This window comes from Sciurus vulgaris, assembly GCF_902686455.1.
Source record: "Sciurus vulgaris genome assembly, chromosome: 2".
Lineage (NCBI taxonomy): Eukaryota > Metazoa > Chordata > Mammalia > Rodentia > Sciuridae > Sciurus > Sciurus vulgaris.
This window is the reverse complement of record NC_136462.1, coordinates 190,426,499-190,432,510: the sequence shown is the minus strand read 5'-3', so window position 1 is coordinate 190,432,510 and position 6,012 is coordinate 190,426,499. Positions and strand designations below refer to the sequence as shown.

Here is a 6,012-nt window from a genome sequence, read left to right as displayed (position 1 = left end):
CACAGAGGACCAGAGAGAGTCAGCTCCACCCCACCCTCCAATTATAACCAAGGGCCCTGGTGACCACCTGCAGATGTAGAGAAATCCAACCCAGTCCTGCCCTGGAAGGCCACCATGGAACTTCAGATAGGAACCCTGGATCCAGGCTGTGGTTTCCTCAGCTATAAACTGGGTGCCTTCCTGCTGCTCCTCTGCCCAAAACAACCTTCCCCTGGGCTCATATCCTCCAACAAACCTTCCTTGACTGCTCCCTCCCAGGCTTGAAGGTCAGGGCCCTCAGCTCCATGAACACTGGTACTGTAGTACTCAGACTGCTCGGTGTATCAAACTGATTTGCCTCATTATAAACTTTTAGCACTTCCAGGAACAGGAATTCAAGCCAATGCATTTCTCTCCAGAGCTCAACATAGTACCTGGACCCAAAGTAGCCTATTAATTCTGCAAACATTTACAAACCAAGAGTGGCAAAAAGACAGAACAGGGTCTGCTCTTGAGAAGTTATTCCTAAAAGAAAGAATGGGAACCCCTTCCTCTTGAGGAGAGAGGATTTTTTACTGCTCCCATCCAGTAAAAGATATATAAAAGAACGAAGCACAGCTGGGAAGGAGCATGGAATCTAATTGGTCACCTTGTATTACACTAGAGGGCAGGAAGCAATCTGTTGCTAACAAAACCAGTGCAACCAAAAAGGACTACCTAATTCAATTCTTCAGGATCCCCAAGTGAAAACTCACATTAAGTACCTACTAGCAAGGAGGGCCAGTTCCTTCAATTTGTATTCCCTACCAAAGCACACACAGCACACACTTAGATGACCAACGTGCTTTTCTGGCCAGGGCTGTTAGACCCCTAGGGGGCCAAATGAGATCAAATTTTTGATTGTTGGAGTTGTTTTCAACATGTCACAATACCCACAATAAATTAAACCTTTACCCGCAATAAGACCACAAAGGCACATTTAAACATTAATTATCTTTGCATGCTGAAATTTTACCAAAGCTTTGTGGCCACACTGATTAGCTCATGCTAATCAGGAGCTCTGGTTGGCTGTTGACGACATCATAGGAATCCCTGGGACACTGATTTTATTGCACTTAGTCATAGACATCTTTGTTAATTTGGAAAGGGAAAAGTGAATAATTACTTCATCAGTATGGTTTGGCAGATAAAATGCAGGGGCAACAGGACATATATTCAATGAGAGAGTGCCTTGATAACACCAAGGTGTGGGACTGTTCCTTGGGGGCCAAGCCCACAGGTTTCAAGGCTGAATGAGGTCCCCCTTTCTCTCACCCTCTGGGGTCTGCAACGCTAGCATGAGAGGGTTTTCTTCTGCAGCTGGACGGACCCCCACGTCACAGGGTCCCACAGAGGTTGGGGGAGACCTGCAGCACAGGAAGGCTCAGCACAGGTGGGTAGACTGGTCAGCAGTGGAGTGGACAGGGGCTCAAGGAACTCCTTGTATCAGCAACTGGAGAGCAAACAAAAGAGAGTCACTGACCTGTGAAATGTTGCAGGGAGAAGACAACAATAGGGACAAGGACATAGAGCAAGTTGGGAGACCAAGACAGGGCAGGCAATAGACAAACCCAATCTGGGATTTTTTTTAATTGTTTAGGATCTTTTATGTATTTATTTATATGCCATGCTGAGGATTGAACCCAGGGTCTCACACACGCCAGGCAAGCGCTCTACTGCTAAGCCACAACTCCAGTCCCGCACCTGGAATTTTTAACACAGACTTTTCTTTTTTTTTCTTTTTTTGCCATGCTGGGTATTGAATTCAGGGCCTTGTGCTTGCAAGGCAAGCACTCTACCAACTGAGTTATATCCCCAGCCCCACATACATATTTTTGAGATGGGGTCTCTATGTTGCCCAAGCTGGTCCCAGAGGATCTGGAAACTAAGGAGATGAAAATGGTATTTCTCAAGTCTTCCAACCAACAGGTTCACTGACCTGCATGGTTGCATCAGTACCATGTTCAGGAGGGCCCAAACTTTGTTTTTCAAATCTATATAGCCAGGTGTGGTGGTGCACACCTGTCATCCCAGCAACTCAGAAGCCTGAAGCAGGAGGATCACAAATTCCAGGTCAGCCTGGGCAACTTAGCCAGACCCTGTCTCAAAGTAAAAAGGGCAGTGATTTACCTCATGGTAAAGTGTCCCAATCCCTAGTACCGGTTAAAAAGGGGGGAGGAGCAAGAGGAGGAAGACCAATAACTATTATGTCTCTGTCTCTCTCTCTATATATAATGTGTGTGTGTGTGTGTGTGTATATATATATATATATTTTTTTTTTTTCTTTTCCTTTGAGACAGCAAACAGCACATCACTGTTGCCCAGGCTGGTCTTGAACGCCTTGCCTCAACCTCCCCAGTGGCTGGGACTACGGGCCACACCAGTGGGTCCAGTTTTTAATAATTTTTAAACAAAGGCCCATGATTTCATTTTGAACACTGGAACCCCCCCAAGGGAAGTATCCTTAGCCCAAAGAATAAAATGAACACACACACATATCACAGATCTGGGGACACCATCCCAAGCCACCCACACCGAAAGACACTTCCCTGATTGTCTTGAAAAAAAATAAAAACGTAAACTCATTATATAACACATCTCGTTCACCTTTATTGAAAAATATTTTTCCCAAGAAACGTCTTGTGATGCAGATGCACCAGGTAGATGCACTTTGTATATACGATAAGCAGCACAAATCTGCTAGAGGCCAAATGAGGGCACTGCAGTATTTTCAAAGCTGTACACCAGAATCATTTAGGGTCTTTAAAAGAAAATACCTCGGATTCCTGTATCAAACTCCATATCTTAGAAGAGCCAGAAACGGCAAGAGGAGATACAAAATAATTTGGAATTTTTACACGCACTCCAGTAGGACTGGGAGTCAGGATGACTTTATCATTGGAAAATTTTACTCATTTAAATTCACTACAGGGTCAGTGCAGAGAGTTTACTTAGCATACATGAGCCCTTGGGTTCGATCCCCAGGACCACAAAAGTAATAATTTTAAAGATTAATAAATTCGCTATGCTATGAAATTTGGGTGTCAACAGGTCTGTGGCCTCAGTAGGAGCTCGGGGTCGAGCAGACAAGTTCCAGGCCCTCCTGCCGCTTCCCGGCTTATACACCTGAACCATGAGTGAACCTCTATGCGTAGTCTAACACATCGTGCACTCTCGTTAAGGTCGCGTATTTATTTGGCCAGGGGCTTCCCGACCCCCACGCATACCCACTTCTAGCAGCGCAGCGGAGGCTAAGGACAAACAACTGTATCTGCGTAACCAGAGGAACCCACTAGAAGGAAGAATCCGATTCCGGGATTGGAGGAAGATGGGGCGGAGCATCTCAGTAGTGTACCAATCAGAACTCTCCGGCCCAGAGAGGAGGAGCCACAGGACTTGCAAAGTACGCAGGCGCGAGAGCGCGCGAGGCGGGGTGAGGCCCAGCGCGCGTGCACTTTCCCCTCCCCCAACCCCAGCGGGGGCGGGTTGTTTGGCGCGCGCGCGCCGGCCCATCTCCTGGGCTCCGCCCCCCGCCCCGCCGCGCGCTCCCGCCCCCGGGCTGAGGCGACTCAGAGTCGGAGCCCGACACAAAGGCGGTGGCGGCGGCAGCAGCGGAGGGGCCCTGGAGGCCGCTCCGCCCGCGCTCTCCAGGCCCACCTACCTCACTCCGGCCACCGGCCCGGCTGCCCACCCGCGGGTCTAAGATGGCGGCGGCGAAAGAGACCAGGCGAGCGGCAGCCCCGAGCGGAAAGCGCCGGAGAGGCCACCGCTGCCCGTCTTCGGATTCCCGGACCCTGCCGCGGCTCGCGGCGAGGCCATGGCTTCCTGGGGCTCTTACCTGCCCGGAGCGGACTGAAGGAGATGCGGCTACACGTTCTGCTCGACCTCCCGTTTTGCCGCCTCCGCCTCGCCCTCCCCAGCGCCGCTGCCGCCATCTTGTGTCCCGGGCCGGGACTCCGCGCTGCGCATGCGCTGGTACCGCCTCTGAGGGACCTCGCCACGGTCGTGCCGCCATCTTGAGTGTGGCAGGGTCGGCTGGCTTCTCAGACCTTCCTTGTTTCTGACCCCCTCCCCTTCCTTCCCTCCTTTGCTGCTGCCCTGTGCGTTTTTGAGGAGAGGGAAAACAGCTTTGCTGCCCCCCGGGTTGGGGACTAAGGGGAAGAATTCACAGACGCCCTCGCCTCAGTTTCCCCGGAGTACACCTGCAGGGTCCAAGGACTGGTTGGGCGCGCTGGGGAACACGGGGCTGATTTGGAATCTTCTGGGGGCTCCGGCTCAGCCGCCGACCCGGAGGCGGAGTCCTAGTGACGTAGGCTTAACGTAGTGGGGACCTGGGTCCTAGCCTCCGCGGGTCTCCGCGGCCTCAGGCCAGCCTCTTGCCCTCCCTGGACCTGTGTCGCCAGGGGTGTCCCCGCCTTGCCCCCGTGTCCAGGCTACGTGCGTGAACCCCGTTCCAAGCCGGCACGGGGCGTACGGGCTCTTGAATGGAAGAGAGCCGTGGGCGGGGGATGAAGGTGGCTTTGGGCAGTTAGGAAATTCCATCCTAAACGCATCGGAGGGGCTCTCCAGCACCAGGGTAGCCGTGGCCTTTATGAGAGCCCAGGGGCCTCGGTGTCGAGCGCCTGCCAAGCATGAGCGAGGCCGCGGTGCCACCCCCAGCGCCGCAGAAGCACTCGAGGCAGCCTCACTGAGGCCTCAGCTTGGCAGGAGCGCAAGAGCTGGCCAGTTGTTGGGTGCCCCTTGCCCAACGATTGGAATAGGTGCCCATCCCTCGGGCCTGCTAAGTGAGCCCAGTGCCAGGGGCAGCTGAGAGGACACGTTTGCCCTCTGCTGTTGGACTAGCGCTCGTGTAGAACCAGAGTCAGCCAGGGCGCAGGTGCCGCAGCTGGGCAGCCTCTGATGCCCGTGACGTCGTCTGCCTGCAGAGTGGGGCCCGGAGGTAAATAGTACCGAGAGTTACCAGGGATCTCAGCAGTCTGGTTTCAGATCCCTGCCCTTCCATACAAGCTATGTGACCCTGAAGAATTTAACCTCTTTAAACTTTCGTTTCCTCAGAGTAAGATAATAAACGAGCCCACTGAGGTGATGCCAGTGATGTACTCAGCACAGCACCCTACACTTAGTGCTTGGTAAATGTTAGCTGTGATCATCTCAGGTTTGCGAGGCTTGCTCCAAGTAGGTCTGATCAGCTCCTCCAGCACAGCAGTGCAACAGGTCCTGTTCTCTCACCTTTTGATGGAAGATGGTAGGAAGCCAGTATAGGAAGACCACGTGGCATTCCTTGCCTGGGACATGGGGTTGTAGTCACTCCAGATCTACAGAGTGCCGAGGCTTATAAGCCCAAGGGCTAGTTCTTACACAAAGGTGTAAGAACCATGTAATGATTGTTACCTGGTCGTTTATGTTTTCTCATTCATTGTTAATTGGTAACCAAGGCACCATACATCCCAAGTGCCTATTCCCATTTTACCAGAAGTTCTGTGAGAAACTACAGCTTCAGACTCTGCATGAGGAAACGGAGGCTAGGAGGGCAGGGGTGAAGTAATTGTTCAAGATCAAATAACCATGAAGTAACAGAACTGGAGTTTTAAACCCAGTGTTCTCAGTATCAGAATCATCAGCCTCACTGGCTTGCCTCCTGTGTGGAATGGAATCAACTCTGGAAAGCGACTTCTCTGACTTCGCACAGCAGCCATGGACCTTACCCCTTCAGTGTCACAGGTGTTCTCCAACCAGAGTGTTCAACACTACTCTTGATGTTTGTGTTTTGTGGTTCTGAAGACTGAACCCAGGCCCCTGGGCCCGCTGTTCATCTTAATCTGCTTCCCCTTAGGTATTCCTTATTTCTTCCTTCTACCCATTTTTCACATAAAGTCAAAAATCAACCACCTTCCTCCAGCTTCATTTCCACTACTGTAGACAGCACACGTGAGCTGGGCGCTAGTGGGGAGGCTGAGGCAAGAGGATAGTGAGCCCAGCAGATTCCAGACCAGC

At 51.8% G+C, this 6,012-nt stretch overlaps 2 long non-coding RNA genes across 2 annotated transcripts; one reads left to right on the top strand and one right to left on the bottom strand.

Annotated features, from left to right (window-relative positions):
- Window positions 1-1,068: 1,068 nt before the first annotated feature.
- LOC306653886 lies at window positions 1,069-3,996 on the bottom strand. Its single transcript, XR_013761810.1, has 2 exons — window positions 3,857-3,996; window positions 1,069-1,471 (listed from the first exon to the last, which is right to left on the bottom strand). It is a non-coding gene; the product is annotated as an uncharacterized lncRNA (long non-coding RNA).
- Window positions 3,997-4,855: 859 nt separating this feature from the next.
- LOC306653887 lies at window positions 4,856-5,507 on the top strand. Its single transcript, XR_013761811.1, has 2 exons — window positions 4,856-4,973; window positions 5,101-5,507. It is a non-coding gene; the product is annotated as an uncharacterized lncRNA (long non-coding RNA).
- The last annotated feature ends 505 nt before the right edge of the window (window positions 5,508-6,012 follow it).